Below are 16,768 nucleotides of genomic sequence, written 5' to 3' on the forward strand. Positions count from 1 at the left end.
GTTGGCCTGAAAACAGACCTATACAAAGATATGAAGTAGTTTAGTCCGGGAGATAACTTCCTTCTTACATAATACTGTTCATCGCAACTGCGAGCTCACTGCATTAGCTTTACTGCCCCTTGATTCAATCTCCCTTCCATAATCCATAATAATAATAATTAAATATTTTATGAAACAACAAATTATGAGGCTGTATCTTGACGGTAACCCTTATTCAGGGGCATCTATCAATTTTGAATTTTCACTCTAACTACAGTATATTATGCGACGTTTTGTGATTATAAAGCCAGATAACACGCCGATGTATAATTGAATCATTTTTGGCGTTAGAGATTGCCAATCCTAAACACGAAGAAAACACAATCCTGCTGATTCAGTACTACGATGTCGAAGTATCACTTAGAGTTCTGCGGATAGTAGGCTCTCCGAAAGTACCTGTTCTATGTTACCATGTTTAGAAGGCTCGTATCAGTTCCATCACTGATCTGATTACTCTGAGTATACTGTCTCACATCATTAAATTATTGTACTCAAGAGGAGATGTATTCGATAGTGCAATGCTAAAATTTTGTGCAACAACAAACCTGAAACAAAAAGATCCATTTCGATGCTGCTTCAGAAACCCTATCTCCAACAACTTCCAGAAACAGAAATTACAGATGGAAAGTTGGATAAAGCTAGGAATATATACACCTTCAGATTGAAGCTATATAAATTTATTCCGGTAGTACAACAGAAATATCCCCATCGCAACTGGAAGAAGATATGGAAAAAATATATAGAACAAATGGATCCCAAATGAATGGAGGGTATCTCTCTACATATGCACAAATTAATTCATCTCGACGGGTCAGAAAATGAAAAGGCACGGACAAGTATCTGATGACAAATGCCTGGTATGTCATCAGACGGACAATCCCATGTATCGAGTTACGACATGTGGAAATGCGGCATTAGTTTGGAGATGGACACTAAACTTAATCCACCGGATATCAGGGACAACAACAGAAAGTGACAGAGGGAGAGAGATACTGAATCTGGAACTTAATCACGGATAGAACGAGAGCGGAAACGCTTGCATATGGATAATGGCTGGGGCCTTTCACTATGGTTTCAAGGCGTACACTCAGCCTACAATTGCAACATTAACTGGGATTCTGGATCACCTCAGGAAAGAACGCTGGAAGAGGGTCAAACAGAACTGTCTTCAAGGAGCCTTGGGAAAACATCTTTTCAGATTTGTAAGTGCTTTCCTGTTATGTATTGTGTGTAATATCTATCAAATTTTATATTAATGTGAAGAGTATTTTGTGTTCAGTACAACTCTGAATATACTGTAAAATTATTATGATAAAGAAGATGACAGATATAAATGTCACTGCTCCTGGTGTGAAAAAGGTAAACGTGATTTTTTTCAGTTCAAATATTACGTGAACAATTTGATGTTCTTCTGGATTAATGTTTAATATTTTAGATACATACTTGTAAACGTTATGATAACTGAATAATTATAAATTTGTTTTAATTTCTTGTGTCTCATCACACACTTTTTGTGTGGTAATGATATATATTTTAAAACCAAAAGATTTTATCTTTCAAACAGTAGATTAATAATAATAATAATAATAATAATAATAATAATAATAATAATAATAATAATAATAATAATAATAATTTTCTCCAAGTTATGAAAAATGTTAGTGTTATGTCTTGGTAACATACTGTTCTTTAGGGAATAGTTTTACACTATATCTATACGCAGGCCAATTATCCCATAAAAAATCAATAAAAATATTAATATTAATCATTTTATCCTTTGAATTTTTACTAAAAAGGTATTCGTCCCGGTCACGATTATTAGAAAGACAATAAGAGTGTCCTTTCAGCCTAAAATCGATGAAGAGTAAGGAATCCCTAAATAGGTTGCTGGGCATTCTGGATACTGTCAGTATCCAGAAATGCTGGGCAGGAAAAGAGTTGTGGACGGAGTTCTTTGACGAAGTTTCGTGACAAATTCTTGTTAGTATGCGTGTTTGGCTGGACCCACGAGATTGAAGCCGGTGGCCTAGTTCTAGTTGTGTACTGAAATGAAGAAATTAATGAGTTTGCCCCGATACGACCACCCAGAATTAATTTTCACATGAATATTCTAGTTCCCACATCAAATCCTACCTTTTTGTGCGAAGGAGAATTGAATTTGTGAGCTCAAACCGAGTGGAGTAAAGCGTGCATGGTGCAGATTAGAATTGAAATGTTTAATTATTGTGCCGTGTACGCCACGTCCTCATGAACAGATGGACCCTTATCACTGTTGAAATGTAAATGCCTCAGTTCGATTTTGTTTATAACGAGGTTGTGAAGATGATTTAGACAGTGTGGCTTGTCATTCAATAACTAGCAATTATTAGCTGACTGACCTCTCATTTCAAGCAAATGCCTAGGATCAAACATTTTCTGACACCATGAGATCTGCGATAAGCTTTCCAATAGTTCCTGCCTTAGTAATGCCAGGGACATCAACAACTTCAAATATTTAAGTAGCTATATGACGTCTGATAACACAATCAAACTAGAAATCAACAATCAAAGTTGTTCCGGGGTTATCTGGGGAACGCAGAAGGGAAGGAAGGTGCTGGTGGAATCGGTGTATCTACGATATTCAAAGATTAAATAATAATCATAATAATAATAATAATAATAATAATAATAATAATAATAATCGTGTGGCCTCAGCTACCATGTGCAGACATTTCGATTTGACACCATCTGGCTGTCTGCTCGTCAATTTCGACGTTCCGTTTCACTCTAGGTCCGTTAGATGGCAGACAGAGTAAACCGGATCTCTCCTGGGCGTCTATGGCTGAGATTTAATTAATTTTGTCGGGTAAATACCAAATGTATCACCAGAGATCTTTTACACGCCGACATCGTACGACATGGAGTGTCGAATGGACTTTTTTCCGCCCTTCAAAAATCCGACTACCTCTGCCGGGTTTGAACCCGCTATCTTGGGATCCGGAGGCCGACACTCTACCACGGATCCACAGAGACAGCTAGTCAAAGATTAATTTAAAACTTTAAAATAAAGGTTATATTTCTCTTCAGATCTTAAATTTTAACAAAAGAACAAGAACAAGATTTCAAGTACGAAGCAATTTTGGTACAAACAGAAAAAGTAAGAATTGGTAATTTACAATCTTGAGCTTCAAGCTCATGCTTTACAAAGGTCGCAACATCGCAAATGTTGCGTTTAGTTAGATGAAACGGGAGAGATACCTCCCAAAACACCATTTTCAAGAGCACTTTGCTTCAACGATTACAATTTACGGCCTTCCAAAGGCACCACTCAATATTACACAATTATCTATTACATACCAGGAAAAAGCATACAAGCTCTACAAATTCAACCAAGGAGACTGCGCTCCCAACCCTTCCAGCCTGATTCAGGCAACCTTTAAATTTATATTAGAGATTAGAGCTTCTTTGCATTTCTAGGCCTCTCTAGGCACAACCTACGATTTACAACGCCATATCGATTAGTTTACACGGGGATATCTCGTACCCATTCTACTGGGCCCTTATGAAAATGCACAGATTTAATTACTGGCCCCAAAAGCAAAATGTATGGAGACGGACACTTACGCTGCTTGAAATTCAGAAGTTAAAACCCTACTTGGGCTTGCAGCCCGACGATGCAGAGGCTAATCCCACACTACTGAGGTGACTAAGACAACTTAATTTATGATTTACAAGAGAAAAACCGTTACAAAATCGTAGTAACCTCAAGATTAATTGAAAGGGAATTCAAGATGGTAACACACTGCCTATCCCCGATTTACAGTTTAAGTCCTTAGGACTTACATGAAATTTTACACAAGAAAGAAGAAAGTTTACATTTTAGGGAACTGACTGTTACATAGTTAAAGGTTGTAACCTTCCCCTAGGGTCACCTTGCGGAGATAATTACTTACATGGAAAAACTGTTGGCCATTACCCTAGCTGAAGTTCTGCCTGCCGAAGATTTAGGCCCCCGCCTCCTGTCTTAACACACACACTCAGTAAGATGACGATCAGAAAGACAAGTTAACTCGAAAAGGCGTCAACTTTTATAACCGAGAGGAACATTCGAGAAGGCTCTGGACTAAAACCGGACACACCCTCTCGTTTTTATTGGCAGATAAAATAGGTACAAGAAGCGTTTGATTGCCTGAAAAATAAATACATACAATTTCTAATTGGTCAGAATTCAACGTTGGTGGGATGATTAAGAAGTGTTGCAAAACTTGAAGTATCAAAAATCATGAAAGTCCGTTCAGTTCAGAAAACCTATAAACACCAAACTTCGTTAAATTTCTAGTTGTTTCACTTTGCACCAGAGTCCATGACCTTAGGTTTTTAATAGAGACATCTATGCAGAAAAGTCCAAAACTTCTTGAAATAGTAGTTGCAAACACACACAAAAAGAAATCCGTCACTTTATAAAACCTTTAAATAACACATTACTCTATCACTTTAGTAGTGACATCTGTTGATTAACGTCCCAAATTCTTGCACTAGTTGTTTCGATTTTTGTGTGATAAATAGCGTTCTTCAAGGCGCTTCATTTAAATGCGCGGGGTTGAGGTGTACCTCTCGGTACAAAAATAATACAAACTTCCTGAAATTTCTACAGCTCTGTATATCACATTCTCTAGGATGAATCTTTTCCCCAATCCACGAAAGTCACACTATATAAAACACATATCGTCGCTGAGCGAGAAAAACCTCGTATCCCACAATGTTCTCCCTATCCATAATTCCTTAACTCAAACTTTAACCAAAAGAAAGGGAAATGAGACGTATAATTTCGTGGCTGATGGGAGTATATAAGAATAAATCTCTACGACAAAAAATTAAGGAAAACTGATGCATTTTATGGAATAAAGATACGGAGGTGGCACACCCACTAAAAGAAACTTTGAGGGAGGGAAGATGGGAAGGAGATAGGTAGGTAAAATATAAAATGAACCTGAACTTCACACTACTGTTAAGTTATTAAACAGAGAATGGAAAACAGCAGGGAGAGCATCAGAACTATGTAATAATATAAGATGAATATGGGAAAAAATTAAAAGAGGGTGAAGACAGAGAAGATTCATATAGCTGGTATATAGTAAAAATATGTTTATGGAGGTATCATAGATTGTATGACGTAGTAAATGTCTAGGGAGTACCTTTAATGCTAAGTTTATATAATGTACCGTAGCAGATAGTGATAGCGTAATCCTGTGTTGTGACCTTTTTTTAAAAATTTGAATAAGTTTGGTGTTTTTTAATTACTACCAAAACGAGTTGCATGTGATTGCGATGATTGCTATGGACGGATGTGCTCTCCTCCAGTTGGTGGACATCCGTGACTGGGTGGGTGGTTGGGGAGTCCTCTTCGTCCATTCATAAGTAGTAGGAACAAGGCTAAGGTTGTAACAATGTTGTAATATTTTTAAAAAATATTGTATATTATAAAATCAACTAAATGAATGTATTATATTATGATTGCAATAAGTGCCCAGCTCCATGGCTAAATGGTTTGTGTGCTGGACTTTAGTCACACGGGTCCAGGGTTCGATTCCCGGCAGGGTAGGAAATTTTAACGATAGAAATGCAATGTTTTCTCCACAAAGTGGGCGAGGAGGGCGACTGTTGCTACTGGTTCGCATTGTAGTAGACAAGGAAAAAGAAAGTAAGAAATGAAGAAATTCACCAACGGATTAAGTTGGAAAGGAGCTTGATAGTAACATAATCTGCCAGTCAGGTATTAGGATACGTGATCTCTTACGGTCTACAATTCCTCCTTCAGCTGGGCGTCCAAAAGATCGTGTTTTCCTCGTTTGGTATCGTACGATCTGGTTTGGGACTCGTTCAAAAGGCAGTGTGTTGATGTGGTCTCTGCAGTATTTCCTAGAGGTTCCTATGTAATGTAAAGCAAACAGGGCCCGTTCATTTCGTGTTTCCATCCTGTGTATCCCATAAACTTCATCTCAGCATTAGTCCTGTCTTATGATTGCACATGCATCATTTCTATATGTGAAGACTGGTCTAGCAAGTGTTTTGTGGACTCGTAGACTCTTGTGTCTCTCTGTACTGAGGATGATTTATTAATGAGTTCACCATTCCTATGGTTCTGCTGGACTTTACTGTCCTATTAGAAACATATACATCGTTGTCAAATACTAAGGAGCAGCCGAGGAAATTGAAGGTGTTGCCTCTTTCTAACAGTTCGTTGTTGGGACAGCTCTTACCCAGAATTGGTACTTTACCCTTGAAAGCAAGTACTTTTAATTTTTACTTGTAGATATTTCCATATCATATACGGTGTCAATTCTACTTAGATGATGTAGGGATCGCTGTAAATCTTCTTCTGTGCCAGCAAACAGTACTTGGTCTTGAGCATATTGTCGTTGAAGGAACAAAAATTCATATGCGACAATGCTCTTCTTATCCATGATTTTCCTTAAGTCTGGTCAGAGCAGTCTATCAGAACAATTTTGGTTGTATTCATTTTCCTGTGTTTACGTGTAATGGAAAATAAACCTTCCTGTACCGCAATTTAAGAATGTGTATTTGTGGAACGTATTTACGCACTCCTCCAGAGTCCTGTATTTAAGGCGACACTCCGGACATAAAAATCGATATTTTGGTCATTTTGTGAATTTTTTATGACGGAAATTGAAAGGATTTAGTTTCTTTTTTCTTGTAGCGAAGTTATTCCTCTGAATTCAAACAATTTATCACTGTAATAATGCTTTGTTTGCCGATTGTAATTTTACATTTAAATCCCATTCTTCTGCCATAATATTCTGCCAAATGTAACACAATTTGTATGGTATATGTATCACAGCTATATTAAAAAATATTCGTATGGAATTTTTGATCGCAGAATTTTTTCAAGTAGAAGGGAGTTTTAAGTCCAAAATTTTAGAACGTAAAAAATACACAAACTTTAGTCTTTATATGAATTATGTTCAGAAAAATCGATACGTAGTGCTTTTTACGAATTTACATGAACATGTTAATTATATTTCATGAAACAAAATGGAAATAAATATTTCCATTGCACCTTCGCATAGGAAAATGAAGACAACAAACGTTGTTCTGATGGACTGCATATCCATAGGTGGCTGGAAGGCGTGACTAGTCTTAAGGGAAAATAAGATATAAGATCACTGTGTCATACGAGGTATTATTTCTTCCCCGAGGATACAGAAGCGCATCTAATTTCATCAGATGTCTGTTCATTGTGATACTGCCTTGGAGGAGACGTCTTCAGTTTTTTTAAGGACATTCATGTACAGTATATCGTTGTTGTGCCTGGGAAAACCGTTCTATGAAACATTTCATCATAGAAGTTTGGACAGTAAGGTGCTGTCATTTAAGGTGTGAAATGAAAAATGAAAATGAAAACCTAAAACCTGTTTTCCAGTCATTGATCGGGTCAGGGATGTAATGAATGAAACATATATAGGCTATTAGTACGATGGGGTCTCCACTCCCAAATTGATTTAGTAATGAGTGATAGATGTTATGAAATAATATTGGAGAGTGTTGCTGGAATAAAAGATGACAGGGAAAACCAGGGTACCCGGAGAAAAACCTCTCCCGCCTCCGCTTTGTCCAGCACAAATCTCACATGGAGTGACCGGGATTTGAACCACAGTATCCAGTGGTGAGAGGCCGGCGCGCTTCCGTCTGAGCCACGGAGGTTCCTTCATTTATGGTGTATTGTGCGAACAATGTCAAAGAATTTCCGCTCTTGATGATATATGTGCTGCGGGTAAGTATTTCTCCCACAATACTTTCACACAGCGTTCTTCGCAGACGCAACGACGCGACGGTATGATAAAAATAACAGGGGGATAGGCCGGAACCTTGTGGTACTCCTCTGGTGATTGGTTTCCATGGTGAAACTTTATTGTTAGCACTGATTGCAATCAAGTTGTTTGCATATATTTTTCACAATGATTCGATCAGCTGCTGTGCTACTTCATCGTTATGTAGTATATTTATTAATTTTGCACTATTCATTTTGTAGGACTTTTTCTACACTGCCTGACAAAAATTGAAGCACTCAGAAGAAATGGTAGGATATCAGTGCAACTTCGTACATGTACCTACACATCATCGGCGGGTTCCATGGCTAAATGGTTAGCGTGCTGGCCTTTGGTCACAAGGGTACCGGGTTCGATTCCGGCAGGGTCGGGAATTTTAACCTTAATTGGTTAATTTCGCTGGCACGGGGGCTGGGTGTATGTGTCGTCTTCATCATCATTTCATCCTCATCACGACGCGGAGATCGCCTACGGGAGTCAAATCAAAAGACCTGCATCTGGCGAGCCGAACTTGTCCTCGGACACTCCCGGCACTAAAAGCCATATGCCATTTCATTTCATCGGCGGGTATGTAAATGCTTAGAGTTACAATTCCCTGTGACAGGCAGAATGGCTACCAGAGCGTATTAGTTTTGTTACCAGGCTTGACAGAGTATATAGGAGGCGTAGGGTTGTAAATAGTGTCAGATGTTCAGTGATTACTGTGAGGGACACGAGATGCCGCGTACTCGTGTGAGACAGCACCTGACAGAGTTTGAAAGGGGTCTCATTCTGGGTCTCCGTTTGGCCGACTGATCGAATCGTGCAATATCTAGATTTGTGGGGCATTCGGATGCGACAGTGGCTCGATTTTGGACTGCATGGGAACGACGGTATGAAAAAAATGCAGGGGGATAGGCCACAACCTTGTGGTACTCTTCTGATGATTGGTTTCCAAGGTGAAATTGTAACGTTAGCACTTATTGCAATCAAGTTGTTTGCATGTATTTTTCACAATTATGAACATGCATGGGACCCACTCGGACGTCAACTCCGTCCAAGTGCCAGCATCAAGGATATCAAGGACCAGTTACAGCAGTTGTGGGCCAGCTTCTATCAAGAGAGGATTCAGCGCCTTTATGACATCCTTCCCAACCGAATCACTGTTGATTCATTATCAAGGTACCGGTCAACCACGTCTGACCACCGCAACGAAGAATCGCCATATTGTGCACCAAGCACATCGTAACCCATTCACAACTGCGTCTGGCGTCCGAGAACAAGTAATGGATTCCCTGTAACATTCTGTGTAATCTCGCACCATTGGTCGGAGACTAGCAACAGCCGTCCCATGCGTAGGCTGCCGTCGGAGTGGTGCCGTGACCGGGAAGCACGGACCGCTGATGAGTGGCGTCGCATTGTGTTCAAAGTTGATGATGCTTGTTGTTTAAAGGGGCCTAACATCGAAGGTCATCGGCCCGTTCAAAGTTGAATCGCGGTTCTGAACTACCTCGGATGTCCATCATCTGCGAGTATGGCGGCGATCTGGATAGAAGTCCCATCCTTCCAATATTTTGGAGAGGTGAAGCGGTGTTATTCCTGGCGTCATGCTATGAGAAGCCATCGGGTATGTCTTCATGTTACGGCTGGTAGTGATTGAGGGAACTCTGGCCGCACAACGGAAGATCATGGACATCCTGCGTACTCATGTGTTATCTCTTATGCGACAATATCACGGTGCTATTTTTCAACATACAATGCGCATGTTGAGGAACTCTCGTGGCAGCGTGATCCCCAGATCTGTACCCGATAAAACATGCGTGGGACCAGCTGGACGTTAACTCCGTCCGAGTGCCAGTATCCAAGATATCAAGAACCAGTTACAGCAGTTGTGGGCCAGCTTCCCTCAAGAGAGGATTCAGCGGCTTTATGACACCCTTCCCAACAGAATCACTGTATGCATCCAGGCCAGAGGGAGTGCAATGTCATACTGATAAGTGGGTTCGTACTGCTAAGTTCTTTATAAATTGGACTCGATTTTGTAATCACTGAAAAAACATCAAATGCCCTATCAACACGTGAAGCTTCATCTCGTTTCCTCATTCCATTCTGAGCGCTTCAATTTTTTTGTCAAACAATGCAGTTAGCTAGTAACACTATAATTGAATAGATAAAAGTGTTAAGGCCACATGAAAAGAATGACAACTTACAGGACTCCAAGAACGTACTCTGATCAGACTTCCCAGCCAAGAGATCACTAGGAAGCCCTACAGAAATCTGGGAAAATAAATATTGGGAGACTTGGCCAAGAGAGTTACAGGGTGACAACAGGTGAAGAACTGTCTCAAAGGGATTTCGTGCTAACGTCACACAGCGCAAATCTGAATTTGGGTGAGATGAAATACATTTTGATAATCAGTTCAATACAATTCTATTTAGAAGTAGCCGATGATCACCACATTAGAGGACAAGATGGTCCTTGTGAATGTAAAGTCAATTGTATTGTGCGAAGTCGCTGATATTATTTATTGCGAATTAGTTTATGTGCTCCTTCGTCTGGCGACTCGGATGACTAATATAACAACACCAACATAGATGATCCGTACTGCTACTACTACTACTACTACTACTACTACTGTTAAATTGTTTTTATTCCTCCCCTGAAGGGCGAGGCGGGCCTCTTAGATGGTGATGCCGTCTCTCAGGTCAGGGGATTTATGATGGTGATGGGGATGTATGGTAAGGTGAGGGGGTTGGCGGCCTATAGTAGGAACTGTTCCGGCATTCTCCTTAGTGTAGGTTAATGGAAAACCACGGAAAACCATCTCAGGACAGCCGACGGAGGGGACTGAATGCAGAGGTGTAGAGCGACGGTAGAACCACCCCTCCTCTGATCGGTTGGTCGGTCGGAGTGCCGTGGCCACTTGTAGGCCGACGTCTACTCTGCAACCTCAGACGTCCGTATCACTTCGTACCTGTCAGTGCATGCGCGTCTGAAAACCGTTTGATTCCGTCCGGCTATAATTAGTGAAGTTGATGTCTTCTGGCACAGTCCAACCCTATTCGAATTCCTGTTTCCAATGATACTAAATACTTTAATGTTTCAAATCGTTTCGTATTTTTCCAGAGTTTGTACATCTTACAGACCTACGAGTATTTTCTGCCCAAATCTAACACACTGGTATCCTTACGTCGACGTAAGATTATATGTTCGGTGATACACACATCATAGGTAGGAATTTACACTGATTGATCAAATGTCATGGGATAGCGGAGCACTGATGCGCAGGTGTGCTATCTGCGCACCACACGCCCCCTGTACCAGTGGCAGTTGTATAGGAGACCTTGTGAGCAGTGACTGTGCATGTGAGAGGTGTAACATGGAACGTCATCGTGAGCTGACGCCGTTCGAACGGGCTATGGTGGTCGGTGCCCGACGGATGGGAAGTGCGATTTCGGAAGTGGTGCGGGAATTCAGCTTCACACGATCAACCGTGTCCAGAATGTATCGTGAATGGTTGAATGCGGGTGTCACCGTCCACAACAGACGAACGACCGGCCGTTCAGCCACCTTCGATGACCGTGACCGGCGACATCTGAGACGGATTGTCAATAGTGACAGACGGGCAACCGTACAACAAATCAGGGCTCAATTCAACACAGGCCGTGCTAGACACGCCTCCCAGTAGACAATCCGTAGAAACATGGGTTCTATAGGGTATGGGACCCGGCGCCGCACACGGGTGCCACTGTTAACCCAACGTCATCGGGCACAACGACGCGCATTTGTCGCCAGTCACAAGGAATGTACACTGGAACAATGGCGTAACGTGATATGGTCGGACGAATCACGATTTCAACTGCACCATGCCGATGGGAGGCACCGTGTATGGCGCAGACCACATGGCGCGATGGATCCCGCCTGCCTCGAAGGTGTGGTCCAGGGCGCTGGTGTATCTGTTACGGTCTGGGGTGCATTTTCCTCGTATAGAATGGGCCCCCTAGTTGTTCTGGAAGAGACTTTGAATTGTACGCGGTATGTTGAGCTGCACGGAGACCACCTCCATCCATTTTTGGCCTACCAGCGCCCAGACGGTTCTGCGGTGTTTCAAGATGATAACGCGCCGCCGCATCGCTCCCACGTCGCCCGGGAATGGTTCCAGGAACATGCAACGCAGGTCCAACGACTGCCATGGTCACCCAGGAGCCCCGATATGAACCCTATCGAGCATATCTGGGATGTCCTGAAACACAGGCTCCGTGCCATGGATCCTGCACCCACGAACAGACCAGCATTGGCGGCCGTTCTGCAAACGATTTGGTGTCATCTGCGACCAGAGGACTACCAGGGACTTGTTGACTCACTTCCACGGCGTCTCACTGCAGTTCGCAAGGCCAGAGGAGGCCCCACACGCTATTAGGTGACTATCCCATGACATTTGCTAAGTCAGTGTATATATAGAAGTCGATATGAAGGAGATTTTTTTTTTAACTTTTCAATCGTACATTTTCTCTGCTACACATTTTTTGCTTAGAAGACGAGAGAAGGAGATTATTTGGTTGTTTCCCTCGTAGTAGCCTCTTATAATATGCATGGGTATACATAAATGCATAGTTTGACTGCCCGAAGGCAGGTCCAAACCTCCGCAGAGGTGTGCCTGATCCGGAGTTTACTTACGGTAGAGTGGCCAGTTCCTTTCCGCTCCTCCATTCCCTTATCTCCCCCTCCCCCCTTCAATAATAGCGCGTGGCAACCCATCCAAATCTTGACCACGCCCAATGTTGCTTAACTTCGTAGAGCTCACGGGATCCGGTGTTTCAACACGGCTAGAGCCGTTGACATACACAGGGGAGTGTAACTTAACAGCTTTCCCGGTCCGTCGAATACACAAGTTCAATATAAATATTACACTATAAAATACTTGTAAAAAACACAATATTAAACAAGGAATAAAAATACTCGCTACTGAACAAAGAATTTGTTTATTATTATTATTATTATTATTATTATTATGTCCGACTCGTTGGCTGAATGGTCAGCGTACTGGCCTTCGGTTCAGAGGGTCCCGGGTTCGATTCCCGGCCGGGTCGGGGATTTTAACCTTAATTGGTTAATTCCAGTTGCCCGGGGGCTGGGTGTTTGTGCTGTCCCCAACATCCCTGCAACTCACACACCACACATAACACTATCCTCCACCACAATAACACGCAGTTACCTACACATGGCAGATGCCGCCCACCCTCGTCGGAGGGTCTGCCTTACAAGGGCTGCACTCGGCTAGTAATAGCCACACGAAATTATTATTATTATTATTATTATTATTATTATTATTATTATTATTATTATTATTATTATTATTATTATTATTATTATTATTATTATTAATAGCAAGCCCTGTGGTGTACAAGTGACGTGTTTTTCTCTTATTCAAAGGCCCTGGATTCGTTTTTCTGCTAGTTCAAGGATTTTAATTCTGTACTGTGGAATAGTACGCGGTTCACATTATACGATATGTTCCCAAGCTCTTAGTTACAAGAAGAAAACGCATAGTGAAAAGTTGTCGCTACTGGCCTAATATACATAGCCGAACACTGGTTCCCATGGTTACAATGGTGTCGGAAAATTGATGATGTTGACTCCAGATGGACCCCAGCCCAATAACATATACTGTACATGTTAGAAAAAAGCATATCAAAGTTATCTCCGTATTTTTTCCTCACAAGTTCATTACAGGCTTCCACTTGGTGGGGTAGAGTGGTTAGCTCTACACCTGGCCGCCTTTGCCCCCACGAAATAACTTGCTGCTCATTTTAGTGTGGCCTGAATAGGACTCAGAGCCACATGCACCTTCCAGGTGAACCACCTCGGTCAGGCAGCCCTTACTATCCAATGCGCCCGGTATAAAAAATTAAACGCCTGTGTGGCGTAGTGGTTAGTATGATTAGCTGCCACCCCCGGATGCCCAGGTTCGATTCCTGGCTCTGCCACGAAATTTGAAAAGTGATACGAGGACTGGAACTAAGTACACTCACCCTCAGGAGTTCAACTGAGTTGAGGGGGTTTGATTCCCACCTCAACCATCCTCGAAGTGGTTTTTCCATGGTTTCCCACTTCTCCTCCAGACAAATACCGGGATGGTACCTAACTTAGGGCCACGGCCTCTTCCTTTCCTCTTCTTTGTTTATCCCTTCCGATCTTCCCATCCTCCCGCAAGGCCCACGTTCAGCATAGCAAGCGAGGCTACCTAGGCGAGGTACTGGTCTTCCTCCCGAGTTGTATCCCCCGACCCAAAGTCTCGTGCTTCAGGACACTGCACCGAGCTCGATAGCTGCAGTCGCTTAAGGGTGGCCAGTATCCAGTATTCGGGAGATAGTAGGTACGAATCCCACTGTCGGCAGCCCTGAAAATGGTTTTCCGTGGTTTCCCATTTTCACACCAGGCAAATGCTGGGGCTGTACCTTAATTAAAGCCACGGCCGCTTCCTTCCCACTCTTAGCCCTTTCCTGTCCCATCGTCGCCGTAAGACCTGTGTCGGTGCGACGTAAAACAACTAGCAAAAAAAATCAGGACACTGCCCTTGAGTCAGTAGAGGTGGGATTCCTCACTGAATCCGAGGGACATCTCACCCTGGAAGGTAAACGAATTAAGAAGGAAGGAGAAAAAGTTGAAAACGAAAAGTAAACAACTATAGGCCTATCTACTGTACTACCTTCCTATGATATACCGAGAATTTCTCCATGAACGAGCAATGTATTCTTTTCTCACAAGTTCATTACGTTATAACCTGAGTATAAGTTCATCAGCAGTGTAAAAATAAAATACATCTTATAGAACTCTAGCGAATCCACTTCAGTACCGTAACAATTTACAGTATCAAGGGATAAAATATGGCAGGCCTCGTTCTACGTAAAAACTCTGTGAGAGATCCAACTGTGTATCGCTATTTTACGCGACGTAAATCGCATTACAATACTTTGTTAGCGCGCATGACTTCCTTTATTGGATTTTCCCTGCTTGTCCGCATGATTATCATTTCAGGAACACCTCTCCTCTGGAACACTCTGCTCGGTTTAACTTATTTACGTTCGCACGCCACATCACTAATTTTATTAGCGATTACATTGCAGGAATAAAACCATTACTTTCTACAACGATAAAAACCAGTGTTTGTCTATAATATAATATTACATATAACCTCAATAAGAAAACCGGTAGTCCCTCAAGGCAGTGTCCTTACTCCAGTTCTTTTTAGTTTATACCAAACCAAACCAAACCCCTTGGCACTACAGCCCTTGAAGGGCCTTGGCCTACCAAGTGACCGCTGCTCAACTCGAAGGCCTGCAGATTACGAGGTGTCGTGTGGTCAGCACGACGAATCCTTTCGGCCGTTATTCTTGGCTTTTGAGACCGGGGCCACACAGATAGCTCCTCAATTCTAATCACGTAGGCTGAGTGGACCTCGAACCAGCCCTCAGGTCCAGGTAAAAGTCCCTGATCTGGCCGGGAATCGAACCCGGGGCCTCCGGGTGAGAGGCAGGCACGCTACCCCTACACCACAGGGCCGGCCTTTTGAGTTTATACTAAGATGATATCACAAAACGACTTAAATTTTGCAAATATTATCTGTATACTGATGATCGCCAAATTAATATGTTACAGTATCATTCCCCAGTTGTAAACGTCCATTTTACAATACCAGTAACACAAATCAATGTCTATCTCAACAAGTAAACACGATAGGCAGGCGAATGTTCTCATTATTAATCAGAATTAAAAGCAAGCAATAATCCTTGGGCAAATTAGAGTCATGACTACGACCCGGATTTTTTAAAATGCATATGCGTATATGCAAATGCATATTTTAAACGTTACCGTATATTTTGAATGTTAGAACATAATATTATGTAGATATATTTTTCTCTTATGTGTGATCGATTATCTAAGGTTTGTAAACGAAATGAACTCTATATATGTTGTACATCCGCTGGCAACACGAGTAGCCTTCTCTGATCAAGGAAAGTGCTTTCAGTGTCGCAAATGGATAATGACACTTTTCACAACAGCCATTTCCTTCTTCCTGATATTCAATCCATAATTAACTACATAAGTGGAATTAGGCAGTCTTTGTCAGAAGAATGTTCCATGCAGTCAGTGCCAGTGTACAAGCATTGCATAGTTATGTCCGTCGACGTAGAACGATCATTTTCAGCGTATAAATAAATTCAGTCCGACAAGAGAAAGTCATTGCCCATGAAAAAATATATGTTAATAACCTACTACCATGCATCATTTTGCAAGGAATGAAACATGGTTACCAATTTAACACGGAGTTAAAGTTAAATAATGCGCTTGGTAAGTGTATTTTGTTTTGTTTTTAGTGCATATTTTCGTGCATATTTACGACATTTTAGTGCATATGTGCATGCATATTTTTGGAGTTTTTGTGCATATGAATCCGGGCCCTAGTCATGACTAAACTCATATGCAGCTTAGAGCTAAGTGGTCTTAATGTTACGTTCTCAAATGGAGTACAAAGCCATGGCACCATTAAGACCGAAAATCTCAATATTAGATTGGTTCAGACACGCATACTCCCATTATTTAATTATTGTGATGTACATATTGATGCGACTTTTGAACAGATCAATATGCTAACAAAGCATTACATTCATGTATATGATTCATTTTTTTAAATTATTCTGTTCATGTAACACTCTATTTTGAAAGACCAGGTTGGTAAAAATTCGAGGAACTAGTTAAGTTGCTCACGGCTACTCTTGTGTATAGACTGTTGAATGAATCACAACCCCACTACCTTTCTTCTTTGTTCAACTCACTTCTTTTCACGACCTATTTTAAACCGGTCGTTCTAAGTGTCGGGTGCCAAACTCTAGAACTCCAGGGTATATGGCATTAGAAATTC

This window comes from Anabrus simplex, chromosome 6, assembly GCF_040414725.1.
Source record: "Anabrus simplex isolate iqAnaSimp1 chromosome 6, ASM4041472v1, whole genome shotgun sequence".
Lineage (NCBI taxonomy): Eukaryota > Metazoa > Arthropoda > Insecta > Orthoptera > Tettigoniidae > Anabrus > Anabrus simplex.